The sequence below is a fragment of the Cataglyphis hispanica genome, chromosome 11 (assembly GCF_021464435.1).
Source record: "Cataglyphis hispanica isolate Lineage 1 chromosome 11, ULB_Chis1_1.0, whole genome shotgun sequence".
Taxonomy (NCBI): Eukaryota; Metazoa; Arthropoda; class Insecta; order Hymenoptera; family Formicidae; genus Cataglyphis; species Cataglyphis hispanica.
In genome coordinates this window covers 2,361,871-2,380,007 of record NC_065964.1, presented here as the reverse complement: position 1 = coordinate 2,380,007, position 18,137 = coordinate 2,361,871, and the positions used below count along the sequence as shown (strand labels likewise).

Genomic DNA, 18,137 nt, shown 5'->3' with positions numbered 1-18,137 from the left:
CTCTTCAAAATTCGCTTGTTGATTTTCTTCCTCCCGTCTGACGTCCTCCCGAAGGTCGCCCCTCGTCTTCCGAGCTGTCTTTGATTGTTTTCTTCTCGGCCGCCTCCTCGCTCCTCCGATGAGGCTCCCAATCTTAACGGCAAGCGAAAATAAACGTCAAATTAAAATAACGAAATTACGTCAAACCATTAACGCTCCTATGGAGATTTCGGTATGGCTCTCGACTGATGCGGGCGCATATCCCGCGCTCAGCGATCGGGGAGAAATCCGGTAGACGCGCGCGAAACGGCAACATCACAATATATATAAAGAAATATGTAAAAAAAGAAAAATATTTTGTGTATAAAAATAGTATAATATAAAGATATTGTAATATATGTTTTATTATAAATTCTATACTAAAATTTTTTTAGAATTATTCAAACGTCTATTTCAATTAAAAATAGTGAGGGTACCTTTATGTCTATTGCAATATTTGCGAGAAATATTTATTTTCTACGTTGCAAATTAATATTTGTTAAACATGTTTTATTTATTAATACTGAAAAAAAAAATTTGATGGAGGCGAGACATGAGATGAAAATGGAAATCTTTTCTAATAATTCGTAATCGATTCTCGAATCGAAACTCTACCTTACGGTTATTTCGATGGATGATGATCTAACAGAGAACAATATTGCTCTTTTCTAATTTCTCTAGTTGACTTGCGTTTATTTGATTGCAATCGATTTATCTCTTTCATAAATATAATATATCTGTCCGTTCCAACAAACAAAAAGCGATTTGTGTTCAGTGAGAACTGATCCTTTTACGATCGATAAAATGATCTTACGTAAATGAAGACTCTATCTGTCAAGAGTGTTATTAGGCTCGAATGGCGAACGACTTGTTGCAGTATTTTAGAGAAGCTCGCGTTATAAATGCAAAATGTTAAAAGTGATGGAATTATCTCAGTTTCGAATTTTAATTTATAATTCTAAAATAATTGAAAGCTGCGTTTGCGCTTATATATTTAGAATAATTTACACATACATTATTGTATATATTTAAAATTTCACGCAGAGATAAAAGCGTAGATTCAAATAATCTTCATAATTATTTACATGATTTGTCTTATTCTATTTTTCGGTGACAAGTAATGGACTGCGTTAAACTAGAATCCACGCTCCTTAATCATATCGGTTAATCTATTGGGGTAGAGAATGGATCCGGACGTATATTCTTGCTCAAACCTATGGTGAAGTTCCTTCTCGTAATCAATTTTGTAGAGAGGCTACAATAAAGCCGAGCACGTGACGCGGCATATTACGAAGCCTCGAAATTTATGCTCCGCTCGGAAAATCCCGTGAAAAATTCAACGAATAGGCGTGCCGCGTGGACTGAACAACTCGTGACTAATGGAACAAGATTGTGTATATGAGCTAGAGATTTTTCGATGATACTCTTGTGTCCAGGTACCTCGAGGAAACCGCGTAGCCAAGCAAAGGGCGATCGTCTAAAGGGGAATGAAAGAGCGAGGAGGAAGGAAAAGGTGGTAGAACGAAATGAGAGAGAGAGAGAGAGAGAGAGATGGGGAGAAAGGAAAAAGAGATGAGAGCACGAAGGTAGAAGACGAGGCTAGGCTGCCCAAATCGTAAATAAGGAGGCGATTGTCCTTTTTAAGCGGTATGGGGCCCCTCGTGGTCGGCCAATGCGCCGAGAAAGAAAGGAGGCCCCCTTCTCTCCTGTTCCCGCTGATTGTCCCTGAAGAATGGTAGCCGCGTGACGGTCCCATTGTTCGAGCGCCGGTGTCTGTGTATAACCCGTACTATGTGCACGAATACGCGTGTGCGGTCACTTATATGTGTAGCCTCCGATAAGTACACACATACATTTAGCGTGCACACACAGACATTTAGCATGCACACTGTTTCGCGAGGAAAAAGATAGCGAGAGTGAAGTATATCTGCCTATGTAGTCGGGTTTCTTCTCTCTCTTTCTTCCTTTTATTATATGTATATATCTTTCTTTTTTTTGGATTGCATCTTTCTTGCTCTTTTTCTACTGGGATGATTTCCTCTGTTTCTCTTTGAAGAGATATGTATGCTCAGAGATTGAGGGAGGATGTTAGAAGCAGCGGGACGAGATTGGCATGCAAAAACAATCTGATGATTGTCTTATACTTGTTGCACGAAAGTATCGACCAGCGGTCTATGCAGAGTGTTCTTTGTTCAGTAGATTTCTTTTAATATTCGTATTCGATTGGCTCCAAGCAAATCATCATGTTCAAGATTATTATCTGAGTTATATAATTTTGCAGTATTTTGTACACATGATCTGAATTCATTCGAAATTTTATATTTTTTCTTTGAAATGATTCATTCAAGATGTAATATATATTACATACATATAATATACATATATCACTACATATATTAATTTTATGTTTCGATTTATTTTGGATTCTTCTCAATGAAATTAAATTAAGTAAATGGCAAAACTTTATGAAAACAATATGGCGATGAGCGATATATTAGCAAAACGCAAACAAATTAAAATATTTATCTCGATTTTTTATGATCATAATTAATTTTCTATTATAGTGTTAAGATATGAAGGTAGCAATCGGTAATTATGTATTTATCTAAAAATATACAGTTGCTATTGAAGCGAAGCATTTGCATACTTACACATTAATCTCGCATTTTACCTATTACTCTTGTTACTTACCAGCGACGCCACTCTTTCTGCTTCTCAGTCTTTTATAGAATTGGCACTTTGTAAAGTACTAACATTTCTTAGCTTTTTGTGTACTTATTGTGTAAGAAGGCAGAGAAATTTTATTCGGAAAAAAATTTAAGTATAAGTAATTTAAGCATGGTTGGCATCCTCAAATATTTTTTCATTGCTTTGACCAAAGAGGCGAATGGTAATATATCCTTCCGGGCGATAAAATGACGCGAAATCATCAGGAGCGTATCAGTACTACATCGAAAACCGTATACTCACTTCCTGACAACAGATTGCGGATACAGGTTGAAGAGCACAACTAGACGAGATTTCGATGGCGGAAACTTGGACAAGCAACTAGATCAAATGGCATTCGAATAAGAAAGAGATGTTTGCAGTATATGAACCATAGATGTTTGCAGTAATCTGCAGCCATGTAGAGACAAGCAAGTTAGTCGAAGAACGCGCATATACTAGTCTGATCAGACAACCGGACTCTGGTGGCCTTCATCCGCAATGAGGGCGGAACGCACTCACTGAATCTTTTGAATCTAACTTGCAAATTGTTGACGCTAACGGACCGAAACTAAACATTCGTCTATCAGCGTATTATTTCTCGATGAGGTACTACTCCATTGCCGATCATCTCTCAAGAGGCAAGCGCCTGCCAGAGTGACATTTTTTGCCCATCAGAATTATTCAGCCAAGGGTGGCATCACAGACGTCAACCTTTTTGCGTCTGCAGAAACAGCCGTGGTCAAGGATTATATCTCATTAAACTTCAGAGATTACTCAGCTGTCTATTCAAACGTTTTTAGCCGCTAATTGGATTTTCAACTGCGGTGGATATTTCCTTCTTTCGATCAGATCTAAGATCGCGTGCCTTGCAAGCGCCACTTACGATAGAGTATCTTTAAAAGGTGTTTTGCATGTATCGATCAACGCGTCACCAGCACAGATAGACCGGCTAATTTTTCATGATTTGGTTAGTTGAAGGTCGAGAGAGCTTTGTCAACAGCTGTTCTCTCGCCGAGAAAAAACCCCTAAATTCCAGCTAGAACACTGAATGTATTATCCAGCAATTAAGAGATGATTGGACTGAATGAGCGGAATGTGATCCTTAGCCATCGCAGGTTCATCAAGTGCAAGATTTCTAACTTATTTACATTTGGAAGAAAAGCTAGCATATAATAAAATTTTGGTTCACAAGTCTGCTATACTGACTTTCTGTGGATCCTCAACCTGAGAAGTTTTTATCGAAAAATTTATTGGTCTAAAAGCAATTATTGCAGCACATTCGAAAGACACACGATCGCTAATGTGGCCGCCAATGTACAGATAATATTGGCTAGCAACATCCCGAGTCAGAGATACATTGTTCGAGATATCAAAGCGTACCATGACGATTCTCCTGTTGGCGTCGGAGCGAAGAATCCATGATTCGATGTTACTAAGAATCTCAGAGGATAGGATATCGTCATCGGAAGAGAGAATAAAGAAGTGCATTATCTTGTGGCCAGTTTTTGCATCTTAGACTGATTCCACAACGTACAGACAATCCGATTGTTATTTGGATATCCCAGTAAGAATGTTTGTCCAGTTGCATAGCTAATCAAAAAGCTAATACAATTTTCCCAAGAAAGCAGGGGAACGAGTTGCATCATCTCTTTATCACAATAGCGGATGAGGCTTGTCCAGCTTTCAGAATTATAAAGGCGGATGGATAAGATTTATGCTGAAAGATGTAGGAAGCCTCACCAGGCAGTTGTAGATCAGCGGTATCTTCTGCCAGTTGGTCTGAGAACCACTCCACTCAAGACATACTGGCAAGAAGAAATTGGAGGAATGAGAGAACACCTTCAGGAAGTTTTACTGTAGAGAAGTAAAGCCAGAATGAAAGGAGAGCGGAATCATTGTTCTCCACTTTTCGATCAGAAGTCAGACATTCCGAAATTACGGATGTTTAAAGAAAAAGATTTACGGATGTTAAAAGAAAAAGACATTATCTTTTTAGCGATTAAGTTGAAGAGGCGCATATATTCAATATTAATTTTAATTTCTCAGGCTAGAGTTTCATGCGATATTTTATAAATTTTTCTTAAAGTTAGAATTAATTGACTTTATTTTTTTAAAGTTAGAATTAATTGAGTTTATTTTTTTAAATTTAGGACAGATGGTCCAATAATTAACCGTTACATATTGCACAAAGGTTTTTTTTTTTGTTTCTAGACTCAATACATAAAAGATTTTATTTTTACATAGCGTTTTGCGTTGGTCACTAGTAAATATCAAATACATCTTTATAGCAACGCTGTGTGTTTTTATACAAGCACATGATTTAATATTTTGAATTTTAACAAAATAATTATTATGTGTTGAGAGAAAAACACACAGCGTTGCTACGAAGAATGATTTGCGTACTTAATTATAATTATTTTATAAATCAAAATATCATATTATTATAATTCAAAATATATTATGCATGAGCATATATTTTCACATCGTTACACACACTGCGAGTCATCGTTATTTTATGATATAATCTTAAGAATTTACTTAATCTTTTTATTTAATTTCATTGAGAAGGACCCGAAATAGATCGAAACGTTTGAATTTAATGTGTATTACATCTTGACTGGATTCTTGATAAAATATAATAATTTGTTTACGTTTCAAATATCGTATTTGGGCTTTAATTGACTTTTCTTGTTTATTAATTGATTCTTATCACTCGAGCCTCATTAAATCATGTATCTCATTTTGAGAGAATATATATTATATTTTATTTTTTTTAAGGTCGTTAAAAAATAGTAGCACTAAAATTTTGATGACTATATACATTTTTTTATAGCAACTTATTTGCTTCTATAATATATCTGTCACATTAATCAATATTTTATTGCTAGATTGATCGCCATATCGATCATTTATATTCCGTTCAGATTTTTCTTTTAATCTGCCAGTGTTGTCATATAGATGCCGCAGAGCCTTTTTTTGCCCCGCGATATGTTTATTGATCGTGTATCGTTGTCCTCACGTTAAGACACTATTCAGAATCGCGACATATAGAGCAAAAACCACCTGTTGATCGTCGAACCACCTGTTGAACGTCAAACCACCTGTTGATCGCTGCGCCACCGGTTGCTCTGCATCATCGCGTTACTGACAATTACATGAAAAAAAATTTGTTTTTCATCGGTTTAACTGTATAATCGTACGCGTAATTTTTTGCTCCATTTCTTTCTCCTGGCGAAATAACGAAGAGAAAGCGCGAAAAAATGTTAAATCTTGGGCGGATCGATTTTTGCCAATCGTTTTATACCTGCTACACGTCCACCTCGCTCATCTTACGTTCTGCGCATACATTTTTCAAAGGATCACAGCTTCCCGAAACACAAACTTTTTTTGAAAATTATTAGTAATAATTTTTTTTTTTTTAATTAATAATATCTTCCGTACATGTGTATCATTATAATCTTACTGTCATCATAATCTTTACATGACAATCCGAGCGAAATCGCAGAATAATTTTGCTTGAAACTTCATCATGACATGTGCGTATGCAATATATTTCTGTCTCGGGACCTACGCGATCGCAACACAATCGCGCAAATGTGTTTATTTAATCTCGAGACTCGTGAGCACCTCGGCAGAGATGGGGTTACGAGCTCGTCTCGAGGGTCTCTAGCTCGTAAAACGTTCCACGAGTTTGTTTACAGAAAGACGCACCGCTTTAGATAGAGCGTCTGGAGAATTTCACGTCGTCCTCTGCCATCCACGTCTCCGCCTTGTTATGATATTATGTCGTGCTCTCGCGTATTTACTCTTTCGTCTCTCGCAAGGGCGGTCTCTCGATAAGTGATTCAGTGATACGGACCGCGAACGAACAACGGTTTCGTTCTCAGGTATCTTCGAATTAGACGTTAAAGTACTTTTAGCATGCATTATTCATGGATTTTCAGGAGGCTCGAACCGCCATATATTTTATACATGGTGTGCATAGATTAACCTAGTCATGGCATCGGTAATCGAATCCTTTTTTTCGTGTCGATTCAGTCTTTTGAGATTGTCAAAATTTTTCTCAGCGATGTCGCACATCTTGTTCTCTATAATCATTATTATAAATCCATGAAGGGATGATTTTTATTTGTGTCATAATTTATGTCAAGACTTTATTTTGCTTATTTTTTAGCTTTTTTTTCAGCATTTACTTTTTCTAATTCTTATTAATTATCACATTGAATTATCGATAACTTAATAAAACAGAGTTCATTAAAAAATAAATATATATTTTATTTTACATCGATTTTTTTATATTATAATTTATTTTATTGTACATTTCATATATGTTATTTTCAGAATGTATATTATATTATATTTTATTTTTTTTTTTTTTTTACACAAGATTGCAAGAAAATAGTAGCGCTGAAATGAGAATATTTCTTCTTTACATTACGACTCGCGTATCATCTGCCATATCGAAGAATAGCTTACTCAGCAATTGCCATAAGAGAAAGAATGAATCTGCTTCCCGAAGTAAAGCACGTCCCGTATTATCGGCACTTCTTAGCCATACCGAAAACATCTTCCAATCGCGATCAGGTCATGGCGAAATAGCCTGGAAGAACGAGAGCGGGGGGGGGGAGGCAGAGGGGGGGCGGCATCTTGTCGGTCGGATCTCTCTCGGAGCCCGTCATTAACCGGGGGACCCACCTCTTGGGTGAAGCCATTACCCATTCAAATTATGCTTATCGGTGGTTTTACTCCCTTCGCGTACATAAATGCGCCTCTTAACCAGAAAAACGGACGCGCATTCTCGCGAGATGAAGAAGGTGGGTCCTTCTCTCTCTCTCTCTCTCTCTCTCTCTCTCTCTCTCTCTCTCGTTCTTTCTCTCTCCGCCAGCGAGAATTGAGATAAAAAATTGAGATTCGGAGAAGAAAGACGAAAAGAATAATGACAGGGAGACAAGCAAAAATCTTTTTCGAAGCGAAATGCGATAGGGATGCATTCTATTGCTCGCTGTAATGGGAGTAAGACTTATTATAAGTAGATAACACTATTTCTTTTATCCATCCTTTTTTGTCACTTGGATAATTTTCGCTTTTTCAGAAGCAACATAAATGGATCGATAGGCCCCCTTATGGATTCTAGGATAAAATTTCATAAAATATAATAAATTAAATTTCATAAAATATAAATATCATAAAATAAATTATAGATTTCATAAAATAAAATATATTTTTTCTATCTCAAATTTTTATGATTGATAATACTATTTAATAAAACATTACAAGTCTTTATAAAGCTGAGTGCTTTCTTCCATACATCAGTCATTAAAAAATATATAAATGTATATTTATATACGCAATATACTTATTTAAATATACATATATAATAGATAAATATATAATAAAATTACACGCACATATAATATTTATATGTGCATCGCACAAGGTCTGATACATGTATTCCAATTTGAATTGCCTCCACTTGTCCTTTGAACCGATCTCTTTTTCTCTCAAATAAACCGATTTCCCTCTTTCTTTCTCCCTCTCAGCTTCACCAAAGTACCCTCGACCACTCCCAATCCCATATACCGACGTCCATCCGGCCCTCCTTTCCATTTGGACGCCATATTATGCGGCGTTCACATGCGCGCGCGCGCGCGCGATGGGGCACGAATACAATCGAGCGGAGAAAACCGTACGGGGCCCCGGTCAGCGATTTAAATTTCTCCAATATATACAATATATTGCCACGGAAATTGTCGGTCATTTTGCGGGCGCTCCGCAGCGTCAAGAGTTTACGACGATTGCACAAACGCGTTCGAGGAAGCGGCTGCAACTGAAACTAGTCTCGCTTTGCGACTGAACTGACTGGTCACTTTGAATTTAAATAATAATTTTTTAAATCCATCTAATATTATTTTAAAAGTTATTTGCGATAATTAGAGAGAGATTGACCCCGAGAAAATTTTTTAATTTTTTAATTTCATTTCAAAAAATAGACCCAATTGTTGTATAAAAAGGATAATAAATTAATTCCTTTATATAATTAATTATATATGTAATATGTAACTAATTTTATAATATATTATATGTATAATAATTAAAATAAACAGTAATATGTATTATATATTATGTATATATAATTTATATAATTAAAAGAAATTAATTATATAATTAATTTCTTTTAATCACATGTTAAACAAAATTATTCTAAGCTTATAGTACTTGGTTTTTTCTATTATTGTCAATTTACTATATTTATTGCTATTATTGCTATTTATTGCTATTATTGCTATTTATTGCTATTATTGCTATCATTGCTATTTATTGCTATTATTGCTATTTATTGCTATTTATTGCTTTTATTGCTATTATTGCTATTTATTGCTTTTATTGCTATTATTGCTATTTATTGCTATTATTGCTATTTATTGCTATTATTGCTATTTATTGCTATTATTGCTATTTATTGCTATTATTGCTATAATCTAGCAACTAGCGAGTTGAACTATAAGAGAAATTGTTCTCTAATTTATATTTCCCGAATATATGTTACATGATTTTTTTGTCATACAAATGATGTGTCGAAACGTTTTATTTCGAGTTCTTCTGAGATTTCCGTCTTCAATAGTTGACCGCGCAACCTTAAATGATTATAGTATTCTCTGTCTCGCTCGTTCGGTAGCGGACAAATAATTTTTCTATGGCGTGCTTCTGGCCATGCCGGCGATGCCTTTCGGTGGCGCAGTTAACCTTCCTCTTTACTTCACGAGTTCCAGTGGGCTGTCTGTCAGTGCGTCTCAATAATTTGTACTATATAAACTGACATACGTTGACATTGTCCGAGACCTAGTCAAGCATATACATTTCCCGCTATTTCCAATTAAAATCTAAAGTCACTCTTGATCATCAGGATTCCTCTCGATCTCTCATCCTCGTCGCCATTCGTATCTCGACTCAATTTTTCGCTTAATTTGTAAAGATGAAGCTCGGCCGTGTAGCTCCCGCTAGTCGTCGACGGATTTTCCCGCGACGCCCTAATGATACGTTTTTCGCGAAGCCGGTGAAACTCTCCTGGAGCGTGAAAGCAGGAAGTTTGAGCGCGCGAGAAGAACTGGTTCCCGCGACCGGTCGCCGCCGGTTGAGCACCGCCGTCGTCGGCATGAGAATTTTCCCACAGTCCTCCACCACGTGGATCCTAGCGAGAGCGGGAAGCACACCCGCTCTCGCGATGTTGCCACACCTCGGTCTCGGCTGAGAAGCACTGCATCGTAGCGTGCCTTGTGGGGCCCAGAGGGGGAGAGCGGGTCAGAGCGAGACGGAAAATCCCAATTGAAGGGAGGAAGGTAATGCCACGTTGAAGAAGGGAGAACGAGAGAGAGAGAGAGAGAGAGAGAGAGAGAGAGAGAGAGAGAGAGAGAGAGAGAGAGAGAGAGAGAGAGAGAGAGGGAGGGGGAAGGGGGCTTGGTGGCATAAGAAGAGAAGGGAACATGATGAAGGAGGAAAGAGATAGACAATTGTACAAGAGAGATGGTATGACCAGCGAGAGTACAAGAGGAGCGAGATGGAAATATATAGGGCGTTTTATAGAGGAAAGGATATTCGACACGGATGTCCCTTTTGCTACTTTTATACCACCGCAGGACACAGGGTGCTCGCCGTATGGTAGGAAATTTTACATGGACGTTTCCTCGAAGGAGGCACTTTTTGCCATCAGCATCGATGATTGGAGATATATTCAACGTTTGTTTTTTAAATAGAACAGTACGACGCTCTTGGAAGTTGAAAACACGATCTAGGGGATATGAAACGCGTCGTGACGAGCGACGTAGTAGGAGGAGCGCTAAAACGGAAATAAAGGGATATCCTTGCGATAGGGGAAGCCTCTCGGTGATACGTCCGGATCGTGACCGTCATTTTTGCGTGACGTGAGAGCTACTCGATTTCCGAAACGGAAACGCGAAACTCCCGCGTTCTTGTTTTATTTTTCCTCTCCGTCAGAGAAGGAAAGAACCAACCAACTAACCAACCGACAGTTTTGGGCATACCAGGCGAAATATTCGGACAGGTCCGTAACTAGTCCCCGAGCCTCTCGCAGTCCACGTTTGACGAAAGCGCGCGCGTCTCGAGATTTCTCGCGTCTCTCTCCTTCAAGAATGCTCCGAGATTTGTGTGCATCTCGCTTTTTCCCGCCACAAGCGGGATATTTTAAGGTTAACGAAATCATTTCGACCGTCTCGGCGCGGCTAATTGCCACGACTTTGCCGGATTCTCGAAATTCAGGTTTTCTACCTGAAATTATACAACATGTCCTTTGACGATAGTCCGTCAAGGCATAAAGAAGTATAATCTTTAATATAATTTAAGTATAATCTTTAATCTTAATATTTTATACAGAAATAATTTTACGCTTTAAAGAAACCGATATTCCGATTTTCAGCTCAAGAAAAAAAAAGTGACTATAATGATCCATTTTGGACGATAATGACTTTCTAGTAACTAGTAGAAAACAATTTTTGGGGAAACCCCTTTTCGGGGTTTTATCTCATAGTATTTTATACACAATCGAAAAAATTGTTTTCTTATGAAAAAAATATGCCAGTGCTACCATCTAGTTACTTAAATCACTTTTTGTCAATTTTTTTTTTGCACAAGTTACTAGAAAGCCATTATCGTCCAAAATGGGTCATTATAGTCACTTTTTTTCTCTTGAGCTGAAGTTTGTCAAATATAAGAGTTCTATTTATATTTGCTGTCTCGTCTGATAACAATTACGCTTGTTTTTACAAGTATAAGATAAAAAAAAAAACATTTTTTTAAGGCGATTTATATTTCTGTTTGACGCATACTCGTTTCGTTTTCGAGGTATTCGTATATTACAGTTGTGGTCCCCTATAGAGACGCCGTTTTTCGGGGGACTCTCCCTACAGCCCTGCGCCAGTAACGGATACACGTATCCTCGTCTCGAATAAGTTCCGCCCGAACACGCGCATGTCATGTGTGCGTGCAACTATCGCTCCGATATCTAGGGTGAGGTCCAACGGACAATTGCAATTATGGGGGTTCATCCAGGTTGATTTATAAGCGACGGGGACTTTTCCCTCCTTGTCTCACACACCCACGCGCTTCTCTCTCGTCGCGAATGCCCTTTTTTTTTTTTCTTCACCTCCGCGATGTATTTGCCTTCTCCTTCCCCTCTCTCTTTCTTTCCCCTTCTCACTAACTGCGGACACCGTTGGATCCTTTGTATTATGCTGTCCGTGGTACACACGATAAGTCTTGCCTTGAGGGGTTGTCGGATTTCCAGGAAGAGGAGGGTCGTACCTTATGGAAATCAGCTCTCGCATCATTAGCTCGGGCACCCTTCTTATACTCGTAATACTTCGCGAAATACATTGCGTGCATGCGAAAAGCATCTGCAGAATGATACACAAGTTTTAATAGTGGGTTAAAAGTTTGATCGAAGAAAAGAAAAGAAACGTGAAAAATTCTACGATTCAAATATTAAGATAACTAGCACTTCTGTATATCACTCTCTTCTCTACTCCAAACTTTTTCCGCATTTGCCTCCGAGCACACACACTTTCCATCTTTCCACTTGTATTGTATTGTTTTATTCTTCGTCTATCAATTTTTTCATCATTACCATATTAAACGCACCTCTGCACGCTCTCTTGATTTTATGTATGATTAATACTTCTACGTTGATTTAACTATCGTTTATTATATAATAATGGGAGTGATGGCGCGTATTTCGCAACTTCGATCGAAAAAAGCGTGTTATTTTATAAACGGATAATTTTATATAGAAATTAATATTAATTAATATTACATGTACATATACGTGTAATAAAAATGACAGTTATTCTTTTCATATATTTTTATAACTAATATTTCTTAATATTGTATAAAATGTAATGATTTTTTAAATCTTACAATGAGATTAATTTTAGAAGCGCGTATAATAATGTTGATTTATATGTTAAAAATTATATACGCATTATAATTATTAAATACATATTAAAATAGTAAATTAATATTTGTATACCTATAGCAGCATTAATTTTTGTTATATTTTGTTGTATAATAAAGTCTTTTGGAAAATGTGTATATACATATACATATATATATATATATATATATATATATATATATATATATATATATATATGTTGGAAATTTATTAATAAGATTAATTTGTTTGATTCAAATTGATATAAAAATACTTGTAGCTTATTCTTCAGTTGTTGAATAAATGTATTAATATGTTCAATGTTAACTTAATAAAAATAGGAATTATTAGGGCATACATATTAATTATCAACTGTTAAAAAAAATTATAAAATTATTTTATCCGTCAAAAAAAATTTGTATTAAGCCTTGCTTAAACTAATCATACCTGGGATTTTTCCGTACTTGTTAGGCAGAAGAGGTGCTTCCATTGACTTGCTAGTTATAGCTGGGCGAGCTGGTCTGACTAAAACTATCGAGGAAACGTTACTGTCCTGTTGGACACTGATAGGTTTCTGACAAATAGCTTAAAGGCGGCAGATTCGTCTAATGTTTCTTTTAGCAGTTTCTGTAGTTTTAGTGGCCTCGCTTCGTCCTGAGATTATACTGTCAAATATTTCTGGCCCTTTCCATATTCCTTTTCCGTGCTTGTTAGGCAGAAGGAGTGCTTCCATTGTCTTGCTAGTATAGCTGGGCGAGCTGGTCTGATTAAAACTATCAGAGAAAACTGTTCTGTCGGGCATTTTATCTGTTTTTACATTTTGTAGGGTTGCACATGCACTTGTCACATGACACCCCCAACTTGACGCAAGTGCATAAATATATATATAATAATATAATAATATGTGTATTGAGTATGTCTATGCATCTGTACTTCAGCGGAGAGGTTTTGCGATACAAATTTTCTTTAACTGTTAATCTATTTTGACAGTCTCTTATTTTGTGTTGCATTTCGTTTATAAGTGCTTTGCTTCTCTCAAAGCTTTCAATCGTAAATTTTCTTTTGGTTAACACGCGAATTTGGTCCCTTAAAATCTTTTTTGGAGTATCACGCGAAATGGGACACACCAGGAGATACTATTTACTAATAATAAGAAAAAGAGAAAGAACAATTAAAAAAAAATAATTATAAATATATCTTCTTCGATGGCATTGTACCTCAGATACGAATCATGTCCTCCTGAAGTTTCGTCCTCCATGCATTGTAACGTCGATTCAGAGTATAAAATTTTACTCCACTGACCTCTCCCCATGAAAACGTTCGTACTTGGAAGCTCTAACACGGAAGTTTATATGGGTAGCCTTAGATCCTCGTATCTAAATGTAACGCTTTTACATTCACTCTGCGGGTCAATTAGTCTGCATTGATGAAATAAAAAAGGTGTTAAAGATAAAGAAGAAGCGATATTTGTCGCATCTGGGTGATTTGCCTTCTTTATTTGTCTCCTCATCTCCTGACGTCGATAATCGTCTTTGTGCAAACGTCTCTCTAGATTCTTCGGGGTCCGCCTGCGGCTCCTCGAACTTCAATTTCTTTTCTGTTTTATTCGTTTGCTCTTCGCTCGCGATTAGCTGCTAAATTATTGTCGCTTTGATTCGTCCTTCGGAAAAATCTCCTTAACGACGTTTTCTTCCCTAGGTTTGCCTTCGCTTGATTCCTTCTTCAGACTGCTGGATTGGTTCTCTTCTTTTATAAGTATTTGGTTAAATATGCCAGATCCCATATAAACTCGTCCCCTATAAACCTGATAACATAATTGCACGATATACGTATGTTAGTAAAATTTTTTATAACTTTTAATACTTTTTAACGCTACTCTTTCTCTCTGTTTCTCTCTCTCTCTTTCTCTCTTTTCTCTCTCTTCGCGCCTGTTTGTGTTGCTCGAAAAAAAAAGTGGAACTCGTTTGCTCGATCGATCGATGGACGAAAAAGGGGTGGCTGCTGGGGGCGCCGGTCGATTTTTTGCCGATGCTTCGAGACTAATCCGACGAACAGTAACACGTAAGGGGGAAAAAGAAGGGGGGAGAGAATGTATAAGGTGAAAAAGAACGTGAGTGCGAAACGAATGGACGTGTAAATACTCGCGTGGTCGATTCTTAAGTAAAGGAGGTAGCGTCGCTTTTGTTCGCCTCGCTCACTTCGGTATCCGATATTAACGGGGGAATCGATTCGTCGCGCTGGTGGACGTTGGCTCGTCCACCTCTCCTCTCCCGACCCTGACTACCTATACCCCAATCGTTCGGTCTCGGGGGTGGGTGGGGGAGGGGAGGGGTGGGGAACCTTCCCTCCCGGAATACCCGAGCGCGGCCTCCAACGCTTTTTCGAAACATCGTCCTCGCGTTCCCGCTCGCGCCGCGCCTTTTCTGTCGCAAGAGCCGCGACCGATCGCCGGATCGATCGACTTTGTACGGAATATCAGATTCCGTCGAATGCCGCTTTTGATGTCCGCCGTTTAATTATGCCCCCCTTCGCTCAAAAACTCGGTAGCCGATATTGCGCATGGCGAACGCGGAGCGAGAACGACAGACAGAGAGAGAGAGAGAGAGAATGAGGGGGAAGAAGAAAGAGAGCACCTCGGGGGAAATTCTGTCAGGAGGGGGGGAATGTGCAAATGCTATCGCGAGCGCCGAGCCGCTGCAATTTTGTTCTTGCGACGGAGTCGTCCCCCGAGGAAAAAGACCTCGAGCGAGCGAGATATTGTAATTGCGTTATCACGAGAAGAAAGACATTTGCACCGTATGTTACTCGCAGGAAGATACTTTCGCGTTATCTGATAATTTTCTGGCGCGATTTTTTTTTTTTTTTTGTATTATAACGATCTTTATATGTCAGACATATATTGAGATTTTTTTCGGCGCCAAATAATGTTAAATTAAAATCGTAAGTCACGAAGGTTTCACCTCGGTTGAAAGTATGTAAGCGTCCAGAACGAGGTGTTTTTTCTAATGTGGTAATTCGAGAGGGGAAGGAAGCCGTCCGTAGGATTGTTAGATTGAATCTCAACCAAAATTCCAACTGGAAACCTTTTGAGTGCCGACCATCTGTGCAAAACCTTGCGAGAAATCGATATCGCCTGGAAATTTCTATACGACTTATTAGTGAAATAAAATATAATATATTTTATAATTTTTAATTAATTTTTTTTACACATTTTATAAATTTATTACGATAAGTTATTTAATTCTATACAGATGTAGTTCATTCAATATTTTTATAGATACACATTTTATTAATATTTCAAATAAATTGTGAATCCTTTAATATAATAGAAATTAAATATCAATGGAAGGACATTCATTATCATTACGTCATTCATTTTCAAAAATGCTTATAAAAATAAAAATATAAATTAGATTTTAAAAATATACCCGAATATTATCATTTTCTGTCAAATGTGATTTATTTATAAAACTATTTAATTATTGTATATTATATATTATTATATCTATGATATACAGGGTGTCGAAACTTTTGACACACCCGAAGTGTGAAGGTAGATTGGTAAGTCGAAAGATGTCGCGATGAAGGATCGAAAAAGGAAAGAGAGTGAAGAAAGAGGAAAGTTGGAGGTTAGGTTGACAGGAGAGAGGGAAACATAAGTTTTCCTCGATATTGATTAGCGATATCGTGTAACATGTCGCGAACTAAATAATTATATCGCGGAAAAGGATAACTATTGACACAGCATGTTGTCGCGCAGTAATTACCTAGTTCGACTCTATCATTCCAGTTTTTGTCTCGTTTCTTTCGATATCCCTTTGCGTATACAAGAACCATATCTTATGTGCCCGCACCGCGCTCGTTTCTTCCTCCACAATCTAATTATCGGAAATTTTGCAGTTTTTTATGAATAGTTCAATTTTAAATCTAATTAAATCTATTTTAAGTCTTGAAATTAAATGTTAATATATAAAATTTATATTTTTATGAAAATATATTCACAGTCAGCAAAAACAGAGTTCGCATAATGATATATATGTAATGCAAGACTTCTTAAGTCACGACTGACCATCGCGAATCCATTAGCCGCCGCGCGGCTCCAAATGTTTGTTTTGCCTGACAGAATGAGAGCAGAGAGCGAACTACGGCGAACGAATAAAGGTCCATAATGTGCGGATAATCGAACGTCATGCAAGGTCGATTCCATCGATCCACCATCGATCTTTTCTCTCTCTTTCGTTCTTGAATTTTTTTCTTCGGTCAGATGTAATTTTTTATTCAACGACGGCAATAAATAATAATCCTAGCGCATGGAACGAGAAGTGTCGTGCGTTTGGATTTTTAAACGATCTGTAAAGAATTTTCGAAAAATTCAGACACATTTTTTCCTGAATTTACACAGATTTGGGTGTCTGAAAAAAATTTCACATCTGTCTTAATCATCAGAGCATTGTTGTTCTCGGGAACGTGCGTGTGCAGCGCAGTGGTAGGCAAATCCAGACTAAATAATTTGATAGTCTAAATCCGCTTTGATTCTGCTGATTTGGTTCTGCTAGCTTAACAGAGGCAAGATCCAGGGGCGGCGTACATCTAGTACATTGATACAGTAACATGAAAACTGCTATAAATTTCTTTTATGAATTTTTTAAATTATTTAATTTGTGTAATTCATTAATTTCTAAAACATTTTAGATTATTTTTAACATTATCTCAGCAGAGGGCCTGTCTGCAAAGAAGCTGCAGCAGACACTTTGTATTTAAATTTCTCGTCGCACGTATTTTCCGACGAGAGCCGATGTTCACGGCGGAACTACGCGTAATGGCAGTTCCACTGCTGCTAAAAATCGGCGTGCAAAGCGACACGGTCTCTAATTCCGCCTCTATTTGCTTATCGCTTTTCTTCGCGCCACTCGACGAAGGCCGGAAGAAATCTTTCCGGGCGAGTCGAAGCGCCGATTTCGCGGCTATCGAAGCTCATCGCCTCGTATCCTCTTTCGGCTCTGTCGGAGCTCGATCTCTTTTTACTTTACAGCCGAGCCTGTCTGCCTCGAGACACGCAGATTTCATAGATGCGGTAAAACCTCGACGCCCGATAACGGATAAGCGCGTCACGATTTTTCGCGCCGACGAACGTGTTGTGCTAATGAGTTCCCCTCGGATAATCGATTTTCTTTCACCGTCCCTCCCGTTAAACGCAGATTAGAAAATATCGCCCGAGCGGTTTGCGATTATTAATAGCGTCGCGATTACCAACGAATCATTATGCAAATGCATTCGAGCAATAAAAGCGACGATTGAGAGTGCGATTATATACAATATCCATGCGATCCTATTTTATTGGGAGGAAGATAATTTAATTATTTAAATGATAGCGTTGCTTCTTATCGTTATTTTTATTTTTGGTAAGATTAGTATTATTTTTTTTATATTGATTCCAATATAATTATTTTACGCGCTTATACAGGCT

At 37.6% G+C, this 18,137-nt stretch overlaps 1 protein-coding gene across 3 annotated transcripts in view; it reads left to right on the top strand.

Moving 5' to 3' along the window:
* The window catches only part of LOC126852713 (neurogenic locus Notch protein), a 259,129-nt gene that overhangs the window by 151,934 nt on the left and 89,058 nt on the right, over positions 1-18,137 (top strand). The gene's annotated exons all lie outside the window — the stretch shown is intronic.